At 44.6% G+C, this 19,172-nt stretch overlaps 1 protein-coding gene across 5 annotated transcripts in view; it reads right to left on the bottom strand.

Moving 5' to 3' along the window:
• Positions 1–19,172, bottom strand: part of RBFOX1 (RNA binding fox-1 homolog 1) — a 353,845-nt gene that overhangs the window by 244,935 nt on the left and 89,738 nt on the right. The gene's annotated exons all lie outside the window — the stretch shown is intronic.

Here is a 19,172-nt window from a genome sequence, read left to right as displayed (position 1 = left end):
GGCAGGGGGGCGCATTTTAGAGAAACCTGGGTGGTGACTGGGAAAACTCCCTCCTTGGAAGATTTGAGTTGGGAGTGCTCCAGGAATAGAAAACAGCCAAAGTGCCAAGACCCAGAGGCAACATTAACTGCAGGGAAATCAAGGAATAAAAAGAAAGTCCCATCACTGTTTGCTCCAAAGATCTTAAGAGTAAGCAGAGAGGATCTGGATCTGATTCCAGAAATATGGAATTTAGGAAAGAAAGCATTTTCCCCAGATCATAGAATCTCATGCCTTCCAGAACACAGCCAGCACTTTCTGATCACTAGGCAGACAAAGGAAGACGGAAGGGTGAGTCCCTCTAGAATGGTCTCCAGATCTCAGGATTACTTTTCTCTTTGAAATCGGCAAATATCTTCTCCTCAAGGTTCATCTTAGATTATCTTCCCCAATGTTTAGCTCAGGACTCTCCTGGCTCAGCGCATTCTCCAAAATTGTGAGGAAACCCTGACGTTTGGCAACCAAATCTCCCTCCCACCATGCTAGCCTTCCTTTTGTTTCCTGACCACTATCTTATACATGGCCCCCTTAGAACCCCTTCCACACTGCACAACCACAGCCCATCCAAGCTGTGCAAACATACTTCCCACACACCGGAAGCTCCCTTTCCCCAGTCTGGGAATTGACACATGCTGCAGTGTAAGAAAGCCTGGGGAAACAACCCATCTGTCCTTTTCGTCAACTCCTTGAGCTTTGAATTGGTTCTAAGCTCATCCATCTCTTTTCACTGCCCTTTTCCCTCATGCACTACCTTTGCATGGTGTCCTGGGTTGAAAAGGATCCTCCCACCAATTCCTGTCACCTGGAACCTTGCAGTGTGACCTTATTTAAAAACAGGGTCTTTGCAGATGTAATTAAGATGAAGTCACACTGGATTAGGGTGGGCTCTAAATTCAATGACTAGTGTCCTTATAAGAAGGCCGTGTGAAGACACAGATGCACAGAGGGGGAAGAAGTCCTTGTGAAGATGGAGGCAGAGTCACAAGACAAGGGACACTGAGAATGCCAGCCACCATGAGAAGCTGGGAGAGAGGCATGGACAGATTGTCCCTCAGAGCCCTCTGAAGGAACCAGTCCTGGTAAGATCTTGATTTCAGACTTCTAGCTTCCAGAACTGAGAGAGAATAAGTGTCTGTCTTTTTCAGCTACTCCATGTGTAGTCATTTTTTACGCAGCCCTAGGAAACTAATACCCTTGGATACTTCCGTTCATCTTTTAATTCTCAGGTGAATGTTCCATCTTAAGAGCAGCCTTCAGTGGCCTAGAGAGCAGTAGTTTTCAAACTTTTCTGTGCCTCAGAATCATGGGAGGTGGATGACTCTTAAAATGGAACCCCCTGCATTCTAACCCCCGAGATTCTGATTCTGTAGTTCTGAAGGGTCAGGGCCCAGGAAATTACACAGTTAACAAGCTGACATTGGCCCCCTCCCCAGGTGATGCAAACACAGGTAACCCACAGAACATACACTGAGGAATCTGTTGTAAACCAGATCAATTCAACTACAATGTCCACTTGTCTCTCCCCTGGGAAGCACTATGACCTTGAACCAATGCATTTAGCTCTCTTTAAACTTGACTCTTCATCAAGAGAAGATGAGTCCAATTGAGGCAGAGGTTCATAGAGAGGAAGAACAGGGGATCCAAGGTGAAGTTTGGTGCCCAGTTCATGACCACTTTGTAAAATTAGCTTCATTGCTGCAAAATTTCATTTGGAACACAGGTGAATAATTGGAAGGTGATGGAGCTTAAGCTTCAGAGACCATTACTTAGGGCCATGTGTTTCCATGGCCACACCTCACTTTGCACTAGTCATTTTGTATCTTTTTCTTAAGGGGGCATCTCAAATTGTGTAAGTCTCACATTTCATAAAACCCAGATCCACCTCCGCTTGGACGTGAGTTTATGGAAAGGTGAGTTTAGGTTTACAGAGGAGGGTCTTGATTATGAGAATAAGAATTCTGGGAGTTTCTGGAGTCTGTCCTGGGGGATTATCCAATAGGGAACTCCTGAGGTTTCTGGTGTAAGGGCATGGTCATATGCTTCCGGAGGCTTGGTCTGACGGGATGGGGCAGCACTGAATAGTCTAGGAAAAGACACGCTTGGATGACTGCTCAGATTATGTCTACACTGCTTGGTGTATGGTTGAACTGCAATATCAGTCTCCCCTCCTCAACTCAATTACCGCTCAACTATGGGCCAGTGTGGGTAGTTAGCCCACACCGTTTAGGGGAGAACCTGCTGACAAACTTTGTCTGGTTGTACTAGGAAAATGTAGGCTCATTGGTTCTACGCCTCTTGAATTTCTGAAGCTAGAATCATGCAATTGTCTATCCCAGGACAGTTTGAATGAAGGGACTCCAAAATTTACAAACTCAAGTGACAAGTAGCTCAATCACAGAGGGGATGACAAAGGTCATCCTTCTAAATTCACATCGGTCTAGGGAGACCCAAGTGCTGGCCAAACATTTCCAGGAGAACCGCTGGTTATTAAAAGCCCTATTCATCAATGACAATTCTGTCTCCATGTCTGCTGGTAATTAGTCATTTCACACAGTATCTCTGACAAGGAGTTAGGTCCCAGTGAACCCAGCTTTTAGACAAGATGGAGCAGCAAAGAAGGAAAATGGCTTTACTAAGACTACCCTGCAAACTGTTGGCCAGGCTGAGATTAAAACCAGAAGATTCCTGTCTCCTTGGATGGCCTTGTTTAGCCAAGAAAAGGAAAGATGTGGGAAGGAAAAAGAAGCTTAACAGTTTAGTAATACAGTAAATTAAAGTGGACAATACCTACCACCCGATTGAGAGCATTCTCTTAAGGAATGTTTATTAAACAACTTTCATGAGTGACGACGTAATACCACGCTCGATGAGTATTTGTGGTTGTATACTAGGTACTTTGGGGATATCAGTCTTCGGGCATCTTCAAAAGTCATCCCATGTGCAAGGACAGGGAAAAGAACTGTGGCGCCATGCAGGAGATCTCCTCTCGTTCTGAATTTCTAAGGGAGCTGAGGGAAACACCCTCTGTATTCCAGGAAGGGCTTCCTGGGGATGAACTTGGTGGAAGAAGACATTTTACATTCTGAATCCGATGGCCGCAATCTCACTTGATTTATGGACCTGTCACTACTATTTGATGCTGTATCAAATGCATTTTGAGAAGTTCACTTGATGAGCCTCTTCAACTCTCAAAAGCTTGTCCTAATTATGCAGATCTAGGGCCAATATTGTGATTCCTGCTTTCATTTATTCTAATGGAGCTGGTGCACGGGGAGATCAGGGACCCGCTGGTCCTCCAGATTAGTGAGAGAGAAGTGGGGAATTTCATGGCTAATCGGGTAAGGTTACAGAGCCCCCATCCATACTGAAGTACATGCTGTCACTCTTTTTTCTTATTATCAATTTTCCTTCTCTAGTTTGTAATATTCATACTAATCCAGGCACTAGCACTAAGATCTGTCCTTTGTTTAGTCCTGGGTAACCACCAGGCACTACGCTTCCCCCTTCTTTCTCCCCCGGCACAGTCCTCAAACCTAGCACCAGCATCACCAGTTGACGAGGCAATCTTTCTCCAGGCAGTAAAAAAGTTTGCTCATTGTCACTCCTAAAAGAAAAACATCCCGAGTCAGGTTCAACAATAGAGTTGGGAAAAGTTCTACCTATGACACACCACGATGCTGGACTTGCTGAGACTCAGAATTCATGGTCAACTTTTACGGGCCCTGTGATGGTTCATTGTATGTGTCAGCTGGACTAGGCCCGGGGGCCCAGATTAAACATTATTTCTGGGTATGATTGTGAGGTGTCTCTGCATGAGATTAGCATTTGAATGGGTGGACTCAGTAAAGCACATTACCTTCCTCAATGCAGGTGGGCATCCTCCAAGCTATGGAGGAGGATTCATCCCCTGCCTGACTGCTTGAGCTGGCACATCACGTCTCAGCTTTCTGGTCCTTGTACTGTGAGTTAAACCATCGATTCTTCTGGTTCTCAGGCTTCGGACTTGGGTTGAAACTATACCACTGGCTTTCCTGAGCCTCCAGCTTAGGCTGTGGGACTTCTCAGCCTCTACAATCCCGTGAGCCAATTCCTTATAACAAAAACATTACACATATTGGTTCTCTTTCTCTGGTGAACACTGACTAATAAAGGTAGTAGCACTGCTACCTTACTATGTACACTCACACTAGACCCTTCAAATATAGGCCAGGATAAAGAGTAAAAAGCCTACCCTGGCCGATCAGAAACTGGCCAGAGGTACTCTTGCAGGACATCTTCATTATTTATAGCAGCGGCCCTTGGCCTTTCATTTTCTCCCCAGGTGTTTAAATCTCTGGCTCTGTCATCTGTTCCCAGTATCACCACTGGCATCCCTCATTGGAGCCCTTTCTCTAGACTCTACAGTCTAGATAAGGAACTTTGGAAGATGGACATCTCCGTAAAAAAAACGACCCTGCCCCAATCTCACGGACTCTATGTCAGCCAGACCACACCCACTGTTACAAGATTACCCTTTATGAGAAAGGTCAGAACATAAGGAATTGCATGTGTAAACTCCTGGTGAAACGGAGCAGGATCTTATGGTCCCCCTCCGACCCCATATCCTCCGCCTGCCTTTTGTCTGTTAGAAAAACTTTAGCCAAAGAATAAGTTTAATCAGAGAAGTGAGAAAATGCAGAAGCAAAGAAAAACAGTCACACAGGACAAAACGATAATAGTTTAGTCGGTAAGCAAAGTCAAGGACCTTTAGTTCCTCCTCAAGGACTATAGATAATATTCTGAGCTGTATCCTGTGAGCTGTTTTGTAGACACTGAAACCCCGACCAGGTGGAAGACGTTAACTACATGATGACCAGGCGGCAGCCATGACATAAACTGCCACAATTCCGAGAACTGGCCTCAAGGAAATAGGAACAAATTGACGCTGGAACCAAAGATAAACTGTACTTAAAACAATCAAGATGATGCTGATCAGACCACTGCAGGACCAATTTCAAGATGACCGTCAGAGCTGACTGTGCGGCTCTGCATGTAGCCCCTCCCTCTGCCTGTGCACCCTTGAAACTCCTCTCTGAAAGCTCTTGCCCACTGGTTGTCTGTGGGTGGTTGTCCCACCCTCTACCCCTCCAGTTGCCGGCCTCCAAAATAAAGCAAACTTTCCTTTCCACCAACCTTGCCTCTTTCTTGGCTTTTGAGCGGGTGTAGCCAGACCCCACTTTCAGTAACACTGAGGGAACATTTCCATGAGGCTTCACACTGCAGAGCTGCATAACTATAATCTGAAATAAGAACCCCAGCCAATATTGCTTTAGTATTCTGTGATTCATCAAGCGTTTTGTGCACGTATGGTCTTGTTTGACTTAAATCTATATACTAATGCATCTAACTTAAGGCAACTGCAGAAAACAACTCCAACTATTCCCTGATCAACAAACTAGAGGTATTCTCTTGAAGAGAAATATGTATAGTTTTTGTTTCAGCCCAGCGAAAGGGTGCCTTAAGCAATATAAGAATATGAAAACAGCAATGTCTTATTGCAAGGAGTTTGGAAGTCAACATTTTCACCCCATGCACATCCCTCACTAGTTATAAAGTCTGAAACAAGTCAGTTCACCTCACTGTACATCAGTTTCCTTGTTTATAAGATAGGGGTAACAGATCTCTGCCAGCTAAATCTCAGGGATTTTGGTTCTGCTGTCAACTAAGACACCACCTATGAAATGCTTTCAGTCTGTGAAGTACAAACTTCAAAACTGGATGAGTGCCAACTCAAAACTAGATGAATATACAGAAATAGAATGAACCTTTTATGATGCTTAAACTTTATCAATGAAATGGCTTAGAAAAATAAGTGTCAGAGAAGAGGAGATATTTATTACAAAAAGATAAGGTGAGAATGTTTGTTACACAAATCCGGTTGTTGGGTTTCATGCCTGGCAAAATTCAAGAGCCTCGGCCTTCCAGCCAATTGCAGAACTGAAACCTTATAGGGAGAAGAAAAAAAGGGGAGGAAAAAAAAAGCTCTTGAAGCCAGAGCTTATTAAATCAATTACATGATTAATGTGAAAGAGAGTGTGTGAGCTAGAAGGAGGGGCAGTAGTTCACTCAGCCCAGTAAAGGATGCTGATCAAGCATTTTTTGTAACCTTCTAAGCCACCAAGAAAATTGCCTCTTGGTGGATGAATCAAATGGGAGAAATATATTTGTTGACAGCTTTTCATATTAAAAAAAAGTGGTAGTATATGAAATCTCCTGTACCACTCAATCTCAGAACTGACAAATATTGAAAACATTAGAAACATCTCCCTATGAATCAAGAATGACATTTTGTCCTTGGTTGGAGTTTTCTCATGCCCCAGAAGGGTAAGGCTTGTGATTTTGATAGGAAGGGGGCTGTCCCAAAGAAAAAAGGATGCTACTTAGAGTGTTTGATGGAGTTTTCTTCCCAGTGCATCCTGGGAGAAATGTGACTTGAGTTCCACAAAAGATCATTAGTCAGAAACAGGCAATGACTCCAGTTACCTTGATCGAGTTTGAAGATGAATTCTTCTTGGAGGCCATGGACCTGGTCTTGAATCAGAGGAAAAAAAAAAAAAAATCACCCAGCCACCTGGACCGAATGAGCTGATCTGGTGGTGATGACAGAGGACTGAGACCAGGGTTTCTACTAGCAACCAGGTCTTTCCCGTTCCGGTTGACAAGACGGACAACCATCCACCCTCGTAAAAGATTCATGACCCAACTTTGCACTCTCTACCGCTTGCTTTCTCATAAAATCAGTGCAAATCCTATCAAAAATTTAGCAGAATCCCTGCCTCATCTGTTTAGGCCTGAAGCTAGTTGCAGGGACAACTCATTAGGGACAGGCTCATTAAAACCAGCCCTTGGGCAAAAGCAGTTTGCGAGTCTCCTCATTTTTATTCACTCTCACCTTCCTGCCCAACCTCTGTGAGCCCTCAGACATAGGCTTCTAACGATTTCGTACAGTGTGCAGGTCTGTTCGCAGAGTTGCAGGGCCCAGGGTTTGACAAATGCAGCTCCTTACGTCTGCCAAAGATAATCTGTGTCTTCTCCTTTGTGTGCATCAGGAGGGCTGTGCCAGGGGGTGGGGTGAGGTACAGAAAGGAAGGAGAGAATCCTGCAGTTGGGCCGGCTTCTCACCTGGGGATAACACCTGGCATTTCAGCAGCCATGGGAGCCCTGAAGACCAAGCCAGAGCTCTGGCAGGACCAGGGCCAAAAGGTAAAATCTTTGGGGTCTCATTCATGTGACCCCAAAGATTTAACTCATGAACAGGATGTTCAGCCCAGCACTCACCCCTTGGGCACCTGCGGCTCGAGCAACAGCCTGGCTAATGGATTCATTACCAGATGTTTTCTGCTCTGTGCCAAGGATGCCATTCTCTACATGAACTTGGGAAGAAGCTTATTTGTGCTGAGAAAGAGCTGCTGGGTTCTCCAGGCATAGCTGCAAAGAACAGGCAGCGCCGATGCAGATGCAAAGCTTTCCTGTTGCCAATTTCTCTGGGCAAGTTTATTTTTCGAGGGGCGGGAGGACAGGCCTGCAAACCCAAATGCTTGTGGCGGCCAGTGGATAGTTAAGCAGGCTGAGTCAAGGTCAAGAGTGAGTTGCAGGGACCAAGTTGAACTGGAAAGCTCATGCCCCACTTATGCAGGCAGATGCCACAGAGCCCAAGCTGACGGTTCACACGTGGGGAAGTCGCCCAATATGCCGATAGTCAGATTTTTCACAGAAGCCAGAAATCTGGATTTTAAGTGAGATCTCTAGGTATTTCAATATTGGCAGTGAGTAACAGAAAGAAAACAAAAACAACTCTATGGGCAAAAGAAAAGTACAGATTTCAGGTTTGCAACACCTGACCTGAGAAAGATGCTGAATTAGGAGGGACCTGGGTACCAGCCTTACCACCTCTTGGTGACGGCAGTACACTGGTGAACCCCTATGGCCCCTCTCTGTAATTCTGTAAAGTGAGGGGCTAGTGCAGTTGATCTCTCAGACCCAAATTCTATGACTCTAATCCTTTTAAAAGAAACTTTATTAGGTAGGGCTTATAGATTCCAAAAGCATTTAACCATCTCAAATGGAACTAATATGCTAATAGCTCCACCATTGCCAAAGCCATTGACGCTGATTGTTCTTAAAACATAGATTATTAGCCTAATAGAGCTTCCAGAATTGCCAAGTCATGTGCACGCAGCATCGATTCCCTAACCGTGATGGGCTTCAATAAAACAAGGGAGGTTGGTTTCGGGGGCCAGTGGTGGAGTGGGAGGGCCCAGGTGTAGCCCCATCTCTCGATGTGCCAGGGGTCACATCCCCCAGCTCTCCCCGTAACAGCATGAACTTGATTAGAGGTTGGCACACTGGGCCATGCTGGACCCCGAGGGGTCTATGTAACCCCATGGGGGCTGCTAAAGGTGAGGAACAGAGAGGAAGGGATGGCAATGAGGAGGTAAAGGCCTGGTTTCCTTTCTCTTTTTTTCTTTCTTCCCCCCAGCCCCCAACAGAGATGCTTCATTTGAGCAGTATTATTTTGCTCCTTAACCTGAGACTTTAAGCAAAATGTGTGAAAGAAAAAAATAAATGAATGATGGGATGGAGTGAGAGTTTGGGATTAGCAGATGCAAACTATTATATATTAGGATGGATAACAGTGTCCTACTGTATAGCACAGAGAACTATATTCAGTATCCTATGATAAAACATAATGGAAAAGAATATTTTAAAAAAGAATATATATATATATGTATAACTGAATCACTTTGCTGTACAGCAGAAATTAACACACTATAAACCAACTATACTTCAATAAAAAATATTGAAAAAACAAATGAATGAATGAGTTACAAAAAAAATTCTCCGAATGAAAAGTATAAATACAACAGGATCTCGAAGCCCTAATTTTCTAGAAGCCTGAGATTTGCTGACCCCACTCAGCCACTTACTGCCTGACTGGCCAGATCACCCTGGTTCCCTGCGCCTCCATCACCTATCTGGGTTGGAGGCATCCAAGGGGAAATTCACCCGGGAGAAAGTTCTTTCCCTAAAAATGACCATATTCATATTCTCTTCATTTCCCCCACCTGGAAAAGTGACTTCAAAAACAATCTTGCTTCGGCTCACTGTTAATTCTCCAATGCCCACCTCTCCCTACCCCAAAAGCCCATGGCTGGGGTAAAACAAACTCTGTGCTATTGATTTCGGGAGGCCACAAGGCCCCATGGCATGATGGACCTTATCAGAAATGATTCGGTTGTTTTGTGGTTAAAGGAAGCAGGAATCCACACCACGAATCTATCCCAGTACAACTGTTTTCTGTTAGCTTTGAACACATTGCCGCTTCTTTTTTCACCTACATTATTGCCACCTCTTCCACAAACCCCGATTTACAGACAAGAAATCTGTAAATTTGGGGGTGGCTGCTCTGGGAAGACTCTGCATGAGGAAAAGACACGTCCATTAGCAATGCAAATACAGTCACAAATGAGACCCGCACTTGCACGAATAGTGCCTGTAAAACAGGTATTTAATCCAGCTAAAATTTATCTTCAGAAAAAAAACCAAGCAGCATGGCGACTCAAGGTATTCTGCATTTAAAACATGGAAGAAGTGCTCTCCGAGTGGCCCTTTTTACGGGAGATGCTTGCCAATCGTGTTGATGCCACTTTCCAAGCTGGCAGGGCCTGGATGGATAATTCTGGGTTAAAAAATCATGGCCGGACAAGAAGAATACAAACGCTTGGCTCTCTTTTTAGAACAAATGGGTACATTTTGCTCCATCCAAGAAGAAAAGTGAGACTGTAGTTCTTATCTGCGTTTCAGGGAATCCTTCCACCCGCACAGACGCATGATGTTCTACAAGGAGATGGAACCGAAAGTTTCAAATCGCCGCCCTGGAGATGTGGGGAAGGCCACGCCATTGGCATGATCGTGTGGTTTGTATCTTTTGGTCCCTGAACTGGATCTGTGGGTTCAAGGTCTCCCAGAACAGGGAAGACAAGCACAACACAAAGACCTGCATCCGGGACAGTCGACCAGAAGGACATCCATCCATCCCCCAGGCACCAGGAGCCCAAGGTGCACCTGGACAGTGTCCGCATTAGCTCAACAAAACAAGACGCGGAGGCTTCCGCGGAACTCCACTGCACCACAGCCCGACCTGCCCTCATTAAAGATTCCCTACAAACAGGTGCTTCTCACTGGCCTGACTTCTGAAATGGCTTTCTTTTTATTCCCAGGGACACATCAAGAGCTGAAGGGGGATTCATGCAGTATAGATCAGTCAGCCATTGACAGCGCCTCATGCTTTGACAAGCTGCTTGGCTCGGTTGAAAGTCTAGGTTGGGCTTGGGCCTGTCAAGGCTACGCTATTGAATTATTGACAGGCGCTCACCGTGGTGCAAGGGGAGAGCGAGCCATAGCCTCAGCTCAATAAAGATGAAATGGAAACCCTCTCTGAAGCCGACTTTAGCACGTTAAAGGAGTTTTAATGGGCTGGTTTAAAATTCAGTAAGAGAATGCATTAGGCTGATTATAGTTTCAATGGCTAAATGCAGGCACGCACAGAAGTTTGGGATTCTGAAGGGCTTACAAACGAGTGGGGAGCCTGTCAGGATGAATTACGCCCGTTGAAAGGAAAGCAAGAGTCCGGGTATATTCCAGCCTGGTCTCAAGAGGGGTTACTTTCCTGCCGTTTCTCCTTGATGCCCTTCTTCTGCCATTCCAGCCTAGGGCTAAACTGCTGGTCTGGATGTCACAGAAGAAACCTGTGGTGTCATCCCGGCCACTTGGGCCTCAAAGGACCCAAACCATGGAGTGCATGCAGCCCTCGGTGGCACCTTTTACTCCTTCCGGTCCCATGCATAATCTCCGTCCTCATCCCAGGCAAGAGTAAGGCAATCCTCCTATCAGCATCCTATTAGAGGGCTTGAAGAACCGTCACTAGCCAGTGTCCCTTGGTTAGCAAATTAATATTAACAATTCCGATTTTTCTTATATAATCTCTTTTCTTCTTTAAATTTCCACCTGCCAAGATTTACTTGTATTTTAATAGCTGATGTCAGACAAGCCGCAGAGAGCGAGGCCCATCTCAGAACTATAATTTTAAATACAATGAGATGCACATCAACTGTCGCCTTGACGTGCCGGGAATGATTCCACGTGGACTTCTAAAGTGCAGCCTAAGAGCTTCAAAGACCGAGCACATTTTAAAAGAATTTAAATTGATGATCACGGTTTGCTTTTTTTTTTTTTTTTTTTTTTAAGCAATTTGTCTAATGTGACCCTCTATTCATTTTTTTCCAACTTTGCTTCCAAGGGGCTGCCTCCTGTCAAATTGCAGAAAGGGCCAACCAGCACATCTAAATCTGTGTTCATTTGCTTTCTGCGGGATTATCTCTGCCACGTTGAGCAGTATAAGTAAATCAAAGATGCTTCTCAGAGCTGCAGGAGTAGGCTAATCTCCAGACAAATATTTAGAAGGCAGCTTTGCCTACTCCGGCCTTAATCGTTTCCAACTGATTTGACTTATTCTAATTACAGCCTTTATGTTATAAAAGCCATTTTTATGTTGCTGGGGAGCAGTTTCATTGCAAATACATGAAATTTTGCTGAGTTTCCGTTCCCATGTTGATTATGGAAATGGTACTCTGCAGCTTGGTTCTAATTAGAAAAACACACTGCATGGAATGTCAACAATTTTTAACATTAATAACGCACCGGCAGGGTCCTTTTGTCTCTCTTAACATCCCTTCCACAAAGGCTGACACCAGGGAGCCTGGGATCCACTTTGCTGCAGAAGGAACACTCATTTCCCCCAGGGTTGATGGGCCAGAACTCCCTCACCCCCACCCCCTAAGTGGGAATGGCCTGTTTGAGGAAGTGGGTTACTAATTTAATAAAACAAAAGCAAGGGAAAAAAGAGAATTAAATTCTAGCACAGTTTAGGGTAATGCATTTGCTTCATGACTATGAACTTGGAAAAGTCTAGCACAGTATCATAAAGCAGATTAAATGGGTCCTGTTACAAATCTGAGTGATACATCTGTTCCAGGGCTTCTTTCGGTGTCATGAGGTTTTATGTGTTGGAAGGATCTCAGCAAAGAGACCAAATGATTGTTTAGATTTTGCACTGAGAGTGGAGGTAGCCCAGGGCCAGGCCTTTAACCTCACTGAGCCTCAGTTTCCTCATTTTTAAAATGGGAATGATCATGCCTACTTTGCAGGGTTATAGTAAGGATAGGTATAATGCAGTACTCTTGCATCATGTCGTAAATGCACATCCATCCAGCTGTTTTGGAGACTGAACTGCTGGACCCTATACAAATTTCAAATGTGCCTAACCCGGAACAGGCAGTTCCACTTCTTGTAAAATATCTGAAATGAAGCCATGCACATAAGTTTAAACACATTTGTTTGCCTACCGAAATATCAATCCTTTGGGATACAAATAAAGAGCATGGAAAAACAAACTGGAGATAACATAAACACAGACCAAAGGGAAAGCTGTCCATGGTTCATTGTTAAACAAACAAACAAACAAACAAAAACCCAATAAGAATAATTCCCCTGGAAAAATTTATATTGCTTGGCCAAAATACAGGAGCATTTTAAATTGGAAAGGTACTGCCAATTTGCCCTCCAAAAAGGCTGTCTTGAGTTACACTCATCAACAGAGTTGTCTGTATACTTGGAGAGAAGGTTTCATGATATAGGAGGGCTCAGGCCATACTCCCCCCCCGCCAGAAAAGTGTGCCAGAGAAAGAAGAAAATGACATAACTGATGATCGTAGTGGAGAGAGAAGAAAAGAGGTTGCTGTGTGATAGAAGAAAATAATTTGCTGCAGTGATAGTGAAGCACTTCACCCAGGGTTGCCTTCTTTGGTCATTTCCATGGGGAAATGCACATACACACACACTTCACAATGTGGCAACTCCTGAGGTTAAAACAAAAACTTCTGCATGGAAGAATAACACACTAGCTTTCTTTCAGACAAGATCTGAAGTTGTGGCTATGATGTTTGTCTGGATGATGGAGACCTTTAAAGAATCTTACTTATCCTTGCACTGAACCCGCAACCAAACAGTTTTAAGTGGTAGGCGCTTTTCCTGGTAGTGAGCCAAATCTGCTGCAAGTTGGCTTGCAAAAGTTCTTGCATTTTCCACCCAATGGCCCTTAAACCAGGTCCCTCTTCTGCTTAAACATCTCCATGGATACCTATTTGTCCTCTCTCGGGGGTGCAGCATAACTTCCCAGCCCTTAGTGTGGACTGTACACAGTGACTTCCTTCCGAAGAGCACAATATGGAAAAGGAGAAAAAAAAGAGTAACTCTACAGTGGAGAGATTGGACAAACTCTACCTCATCCAGGCAATCAAGGTGAACATCTCAACAATGATCAATCTGATAGTACGTGCCCTTGATAGAACGCCATGAAAATGGTACTTGACCTCTGTGGTCTTCCTCCCCAAACTCATAACCCCAGTCTAACCATGAGAAAAACATCAGGCAAACCTACATTGAAAGATACTCTACACAATACCTGACCAGAATGTCTCAAAACCATCAAGGTCATCAGAAAAATAAAGGGACCGTCTAAGAAACTGTCACAGATAGAGGGGACTAAGAAGACATGATGACCCAATGTAATGTGAGATCTTAAAGGGAATCCAGGAACAGAAAAGGGACATTAGATAAAAATTAAGGAAATCTGAATAAAATATGGACTTTGGTTAACAATAATGCATCAGTATTGGTTCATTAGCTGTGATAAATGTACCATAGCAATGTAAGATGTCCACAGTAGGGAGAATTGTGTGCATGGTACATGGGAACTCTCTGTACTATCTTTGCAACCTTTCTATAAATCTAAAACTCTTCTAAAACAGAAATTTATTTAAAAAAATACTAAACTTCAGGGGCCGCCTAGAACCTCTGAGAGATGCAGTCCAGTAAGACACTCTGGCCCTTGTTTTTGGCCCCTTCCTCCTTTCCCAGGTTCACCTCCTGCCTCATCTGCTACAACACCAAGTGTCAGGGTATCCTGTGCTCTTACCTGATTCACGGGCTTTGCTCCTGTGCTCTCCTCTACCAGAAGCATCCTTGATCTTTCTTGCTTTGTACCTGATTAATGCCTTTCAGTGTTTCTAAGATCATTCAGGCTTGACCTCTCCAAGAGCAGCTTCCAACAGTATTAATTGTTCATCCTCAACACTCTCATTAATACCCTGTCCAAAATTCCACTTACCTCTTCAGTTTATAATTAATCGTCTAACATATCTGTCTACCACATTTCTCTGAACTCCTTCAGAATTGATCTCCTTTATCTTTTTCTCTCTGCCACTTGGCTTAGTGCATGGTACCCAGCAGATGTGAGATAAGTATTTTTAGGCTGCATGGATGAATCGATAGATAGATGGTTGAGTGGATGGATGGGTGGATGCAGGGATGAATTATTCTACCTCTGCTCTTAGAGGAACTAAGTTGATGGTCTCTTTCTGAGAAAACTCCAAACATTTGAAGTCAGATAGCTTTCGTGGACATCCCAGGAACCCCATACGAGTCAACTCCAATGCTGTGTCCTTTGTGAATCTTTCAGTAAGTTCACATCACTCCTTTGTCTGGCTCCCACAGGGCACTGTGCATTCATTCCACTGCTTTAAAACTGACTTGAATGGAGCATCTTTCCTATTAGACTTTAAGTTCCTAAGAACAAAGCCCATGCCATCTTTGTACCATGATTTAGAGGGTGGGGGCAGGGGACAGTATTGGTCAGAATTCCTTTCAGTAGAGTATTGCCTTTACTATGGAGAATGCCTGGGTAAGAGTCGAGTGTCTGATGTAGGACTGGACCCTCACCCATCACTCTTCCCCACTATTCAAGGACCTCTGTGTTGACCTGTGCTCAGCTCAGAGGAGGCAAGAGACTCTTCTGAATACTAAAGGCACAGGAATATACAAATTGACAATGAAGTCTCAGGAGGAAAGAGAAAGGAAACAGCTAGGTTGCACACTTGGTTGGAAAGTTAAAGCACCCCTCCCACCTCGCCGCTTGCGTGGCTGCCTGAGGAGGAATTTGGGGAAAGCAGGAATGACTACTTGAGGTGTCTGCCTGTCGTTTGCCAGAGGACATGGGTCCCCACTGCCCTCCACAGAAATTGCAAAGAAATCTCCTACACTGTTCACAAATGCTGCTTTAAAGAATGGATTATCTGGGGGGAACCTCCCCAGAGCTGCCAGTTCTGTGTTGAGGTGGCCAGGAAACAGAGATGGCCGTGCATGCAGTTTCAGGGACTGGTCAGGAACAGAGAGGGCAGAAGAGCAGTAGTTTCTGGGAACGAGCAGAAATCTTGGGGAGGTTCCACACTTTACACAGCAGGGAGTTCGCTGGGGTCTAGGACAGCGGTCTCAAGCTGAGGCCGGGGGCCAAATTCAGCCCACCACCTTTTTGTAAATAAAGTCATATCAGAGCACAGTCAAACCCATTTATTTGTATGTTGTCTACGGCTTCTGTCACACGAAAACAGCAGAGTTAAGTGGTTGTGATGGGGACTCAATGGCCCAAAAAGCCTAAAATACTTATTATCTGGTCCTTTACAGAAAATGTTTGTGGACTCCTGGTCTAAGACGAGGAATCCTTTAATTTTAAGGAGCAATATGCCAGGGTCTCTCTCGGCCTTAGCGCCATCTTCGGAGAAACCTCCGCGCCATGAGAGCGAAGTGGAGGAAGAAGCGAATGCGCAGGCTGAAGCGCAAAAGAAGAAAGATGAGGCAGAGGTCCAAGTAAACTTGTACACCCATGGAAGCCACAGGAGCAGAAACAAGGGAAGCCAGAGGACAGGGACGCTGGTACAAATTGTTGGACTGCTTGCCTACTGTCTAGAACTTGTCCCAGTGGATCTGGAACATCGATGGCCATTCTGATCGCCTCGACCGCCTTTGAGAGACCCACCTTGCTCGTATCAAAACGGTCCCTTTTGGTCCTTTGCCCTGGACCTTTGACATACTGGACTAGTTCTATTCTCAGTTGTGGCTGAATGTAACATGTAACAATAAATCATCTCTTTTGCTGTCTTAGCTGAAGAAAAAAAAAAAAAAAAAAAAAAAAAAAAATATGCCAGGGTGTGTGTTTCCCCAAACGTCCTCAGTAAGCATCCAGAAACATTAGCTGGATTCCTAAAATTTCTCTCCTCTGGGCCTGGGATCATAAATAGTCCTGCAGATTAAAGACAAATAGGGCAACAGATTAGCCTCTTCCCTGGAAGTCATTCACACAGAGATTTTTAGTGGAATCCCAAAGCTCACCTCTCCCGGAATTCTGTCCCAGCTTGCGAGTCGCACCCCACCTTTCAGACAAGAACCTAAGTTAAGCAAATGGGCGTGTTGTCTGAGAGCCACATCTCTGCCCCAGGTAAAGGCCCTGGACCGGCCTCAAGCATCCCTCTGACCTGGCCATTTCCTTGAGAACCAACACTCTCTGGGGACCTCCTATAGGGTCTGGGGACTCATCTTCCCACAACTGCTGGAGTGACTCCCTTCTCCCTATGGGGTGGGTGTAGGAAAAACCAGGGGAGGGAGGGAGGACTCCAGGTGACATGGGTTTCCACTGGCGGCCCTCATGTAATGACTCTCTCTCAGAGAGAGTCATCTTTTGCATCAGTGAAAAAATAAGCCCTTCAGAGTTAGTGTGAATTGGGTGGTGGGGAAATGTCTCTTGAGTGGGGAGCTAATTTGCTTAGCAATTCAGTACTTTGTACTGGGATTAGCAGGCTTCTTCTTACTAATGTGGGTCTAAAGCAGGCCAGTTAACCTTTCTCTCTCTTTGTTTTATAGCTTTTGCCTGGGGCTAAGGAGACGTGGGAATGAAGCATGACTGCTGAATGGGTATGGGTTTCCTTTTGGGGTTATGGACATGTTCTGGCTCTAGACATTGATAGTGGTTGCAAGCCATCGTGAATGTCCTAAAGATCACTAATGGTAAATCTGAAGTTCTGTATATTTTACCAGAATTTGTCTTAAATGACATAAAAACTAGGGTCCCTTGTTAGATTTAAGGAAAGAGATTAAATGAGATAACCACGTAAAACACCAGCACCATGCATGGCACACAGCGGATAATCAGTCAAGGTCTTTTTGCAGTTGGGGTGTTGTTAAGAAAATCCAGACCCTGCACTCGCTGTTGGAGTCTGCTAGAACACCATGGGAGGACTTAGACTCCTGGTTAATGATGGTAAAAACAAACCGTCCACCAAATGTATTAGATTTAAGCGCATGTGCTTCTATTTCTCTGCGTCCAAGAAACAAGCAAGCTGAGATTCTTTGGCATATATCTATGCCAGATTCTTTTCCAGTCCTAGCACACACTCTCCTCTATTTAATGTCATGACAGCCCAGCCCCATTGTTGTCCCCTTGCACTTGCACGTCCAGCTAACAAGGGGGCCAGAGATCAAATGTAGACCCACGTCACTGAACTTGAAGTCCACTGTCCTACACCATATCCTGCTGTCCATTGTTATGGAGACACAGAATGGTTGGGTGCCATTTTTAATCCAAGGGGGGTGTTGTTTCAAACTATTCTCAATGATGAGATGCTGAAGCTTTGCCTTTGGGAATGGATAAACAACAACAAAACAGTATACACCTTTCCAAATAGGGAATGGGTGCAGGCAAAGACATGAGGCTGGGATGTAGACAGTGAGCCTATGGAACGTTATTTATTCCAAAATATTTAAGTGTGCTAGATTAATGATGAACCCATTGGGCTGGATTATAGAGTTAGTGGAAGGAAAGTGAAATTTTATAGAATCCCTTCATTCGGCCAATTTCTATTGAGCACCTACTCTTTGTAAAGAATCATGTCAGGAGCTGGGATAAAATCATGAAAACAGAGTCACTAGGTAAATACAACATTGTAACATAAGTTCCCCAAGGGCAGGGCTTTTTGTATATTTTGTTTACTGCTATTCTCCAGCTTTTAGAAGAGTATCCAACATAGAATAGGTCTTAGCAACTAGTTGGGTTAGTGAAGAAAGGAAAAGAATAGGGTCTTGGGAAGTACAGAAAAGACATGTCTGACTAATGCACCATGCCGTGTCCTTTTTTCAGCAATGGAGATCGCAAATTCCCGAAGGGAAAAGATACATTCACTTTTGCCTTGACCCACCACGGCTACATAGCATCTTTGATCACTTCCTCCCATTATTCGTTCACCCATTTAATAACTATTTCCTTCACATCTACGTGTCAGGCTCTGGAGTAGGTTCTGAAGGTATCTCAAGGACACAATAGGTGGCTTTCTACCTTCATGGAGCTTATTGCAGAGTAAGAGAAAGAAATATTCAATCACATAAAATCATTGCAGGAAGAAAAGTATGGGGTGCTGGCAGAGAAAATACAAGCTGTCTGGGAAGGGGCTACTTTTGATGGGCTGGCCAGGGAAGGCTTCTTCGCGGACGTGATGCTTAAATCAACGGCTAAGGAATGAGGAGGGGGTGAGGGAAGGAGAGGCAGGCTGGCTGGTGCAAAGTCTTCGGGATCCCAAAGGGCTCCAGCATGAGAAAGAAGCCAGGGTGGCTGGGGATGGGTGAGTAGCACACGGAGCCTCCAGAGAGGGGAAGCAGCTTGGCCTGTGTCCACTGGAAGTTATCCCCTCCAGTTACTCCAATTCACAGGAATATCTGCATAATGTCAACGTCAAGGGACACCAGAGAAAAGCGTCGCCCTGCTCAGTTGCCCTACAGCTCCTGTGTGGGTCCCTTCCGCTGTCACCTACTCCTCTCCACAGGTCTGGTCCTCATTCTATCAGTGTGGATGTCCCACAGTAGGAAAAAGAAAAGAAAAGAAACATCCTTATGCTTTGAATTTTGTTATGTGTCAGGCATTGTCCTGTGCCTTTTATTACCTCTGTGTGAAGGAAGTTCTGGGAATGCTATTATTGTTACTGCTACTACCGCTATTATTATTATTATACTTATTAATATTCCCCTTATAAAGATGGGTAAGACTGAGTCTCAAAGAGGGGAAGTGAATTACCTCCAAAGCAAAAAACCACAGTATGGTTGCATGAAAATTCAAACACCGATCATCTGACTCCAAAGTTTTGTCCTGACCATTA

Source organism: Eubalaena glacialis, chromosome 13, assembly GCF_028564815.1.
Source record: "Eubalaena glacialis isolate mEubGla1 chromosome 13, mEubGla1.1.hap2.+ XY, whole genome shotgun sequence".
NCBI lineage: Eukaryota > Metazoa > Chordata > Mammalia > Artiodactyla > Balaenidae > Eubalaena > Eubalaena glacialis.
The sequence above is the reverse complement of the archived record's forward strand: the minus strand, read 5'-3'. Positions and strand labels throughout refer to the sequence as shown.